The sequence below is a fragment of the Fukomys damarensis genome, unplaced genomic scaffold (genome assembly GCF_012274545.1).
Source record: "Fukomys damarensis isolate Sample0158 unplaced genomic scaffold, DMR_v1.0_HiC HiC_scaffold_58566, whole genome shotgun sequence".
Classification (NCBI taxonomy): Eukaryota; Metazoa; Chordata; class Mammalia; order Rodentia; family Bathyergidae; genus Fukomys; species Fukomys damarensis.
Window position 1 is genome coordinate 1 of NW_022959478.1, and position 3,031 is coordinate 3,031.

A 3,031-nucleotide genomic window follows, 5' to 3' on the forward strand; every position below is an offset into this window, starting at 1 on the left:
AATATTATCATCTCAAATTGCCATAGGTGTATTTGTCAAGATCAGTAAATAAACGTGGGAACACTTCTTTTAATAAAACAGATCTTATTTATATTTAAATAATTTTTATATCATATTTATTTTTGACTATTCTTTTCACCTGTCATCTTTTGTCTCTTTTAGGATTTAATCCAGGATAACTCATTGCATTTAAGCAGTCATCTTTTAAATGAGTTTGTTCACAAACTACAAGTAAACTATACTCTCCACTATTTATTTTTGACTATTCTTTTCAACTGTCATCTTTTGTCTCTTCTAGGATTTAATCCAGGATAACTCATTGCATTTAAGCAGTCATCTTTTAAATGAGTTTGTTCACAAACTACAAGTAAACTATACTCTCCACTGTCAAGATTTTGACATTAATTTCGGTAAAGATTTTTAAAATGGGAGTTGATTGGTTTATATTTCATAAATATTTTAAGACTAAAATGGTTTTGCTCTCAGAACCCCAGAAAGAGGAATTTGGAGGGTAAGGTTTAGTTAATGATCAGATGGACTTAGAACCTTATCTTCTTTTCAGCCTCCTGCCCTCTTTGCTTTTCTCGTATGATGATGCCGTTTGTGCAGGAGTGGATGCCGTGGGTCTGAGAACCACACTTGCGTTTTCTAGGATTGCTAAGGACATTTAAAAGTGTCGCTTATGTTCCAAATATCATAGTTGCTCTTCAGCCAGTGGAACAAAAATATTTTACATTTGTAAATGTGCAAGAGAGAAAAGTACTTGTTCACCTTAGTGACTGGCAAAGCGGGAATCAGGAGTAAAAACATGGTCACTTGTGCTCTGTGTCATTGGCCACGACACCCTTTCCTCCCTCTCACCAACCTCGTCTGCTTCTCTGACTGCATCAGTGTTTCTGCAGGAGAGTTGACCTGATTCTCATGAGAAGCCACCCTTATTCAGCCACATACACAAGTACAACCTGAGGATGACAGAATTTCCAGGGAGCTGTTCCATGCATAGAGTAAGAGGAAAAACCCAGAGTAGAGCCCAGGTTTGCATGAGCTGAAGTTCTTATTCATTTCGCTTCACCCTCTTTCCAGTTGTGGCCCTAGGCTGGGCTGGCCAGAGCTACATGAACACCAGGGCCACTCAGGGTTTGTTTTTTTCACCTTATTTCCATGTGACAACTTGTGAGTGAATACGGAGCTTGTTGTAGACACTGGGCAGAAATGAACCTGCAAGCATCATAGCATGGCTGTTCTGAAGAAAGCAGAATGGCAGATGCTAATGTACACAATTGTGTATTTGGTATTTTTACTTACATTTTAAAAAATTGTTTTTGTCCTCTGCAAGTGGCATTCATAAAATTAGATTATTTTTAATTATCAGAATAAACTCAATTATTCTATTCCTCTATTTTTAAGAAATATATGTGTGTATACAAATATCCACCCACATCTACTATTTGACTGATACATTTCATAAAATGTACAGGTGAGGATAAAAATCATTCTTTGAAGTCATAGCTAAAGGAAAAATGAAGTTGAGATCAAGTAATTATCAGGATGACTAAGGGAAATACTTTCTTTCAGTAAGACAACTGGCTTTTTCCATGAGTGCAAAATAGCTATAACTGTAAGACCACATTATCATAAGTAACATTTTCACATTTGACCTTAAAATCCTGAGAGATGAGCAGGTCAGCTGACTGTCTCTGCTTCATCGGAAACCTCTGTGGCTTGAGGACATACACTTGATGAGTCTGGGTCATATTAAAGTCTCAAGACTCTGGCCGATAGCAAACATGTTACTTCCCTTCACACCTGTCTGTTGTCAACTTGTGCAAGTGAGCAATTAGACTTTCACCTATGATTACTTGATTTGCTCTGTTTCCTTCATCAGTGTGCTACCTTCAAATACGAAAGCAGGAATAGGAGGCTTTAAGGTTTGTAGGTGGGAAGAAATGCTGGGATGGCCACTCCACTCTGAATTTTTTTTGTTTTTTGTTTTGCTTTTTTGTACTGGGGATCGAACTCAGGCCCTTGCACTTGCGATGCAAGCAGTGGCACCACTGAGCTAACTCCCTGGCCCTGCTCTGAAAGTCTTGGTGGAAAAGGGATCTTTGTTCTCTTCTTGTTGGTCCAGTGAAAAGGACTTGGACTTAGAGACAGGAGTTCGGTGTCAGATCCCAGACCAGTCAGCTGTTGTAGGCTTGAACTTCACCTCTTGGAGCATGAATTTCACTCCAGGAAAGCAGGGCCAGTGAGAGCTAGACTGCTCTTTAGTCATCAAGTTCAGTGTCTGTCGTAACTTTCCTTGAATCACTTCACTTAGTCATTACGACAGTATCGTGAAGTAGGCAGTTTTGTCTCCATTAACTTCTCTTCTAATTTTTAAGAGATGAACTGAGGAAGAAACCTTTAACATTTAGTGCACACAGAGGCTGTGTTAAGTCTGTAGCTAGGCAGCACTCCATAGATCTTTCTCTTAGAAGGAACGATTTCATTCATCGAAAGATCAAACTTTTAGACTTTTATAAAAATGTCTCCGGGATAGCCGTGATTTTCACCTGCTCTTTCGCCTGTGCTTTCTCTTCCTCTACTTGTCGATGTGACACACTCCAGAAAAGGAGACAGCTTCAAAGTCATCCTAAAGCCATCCTCGACACCAGCCCCTGACGACGGTGGGTCCGCCTCAGTTCCAAGGAACCGCTTGAGAACGACACTCGGGGCTCTCGTCAGGAGATCGCTAGCACGTTATGAAAGCTGGCAGTAAAAATTAGAGCTGTCCATCTTCCCTGCACCTGTCGATGCTTCTGTTCACCTAGATAGAATTTCTAGCTATTCTAAACTAGCCGGTAACTCATTTCCACCTCTGTTTTGAAGGATCACTACCCATGACTCTTACTAAAGCTCGAATTTCCTATTTTCAGTGACAAAGACAGATGAAAGATAATGTAGCATCCAGATGACTAACTAGCAATGACTACGAAATGACATCCTGGTTTGAAGCAAACCTTTCTTTCTCCTAATCGCACAATTGTTGCTT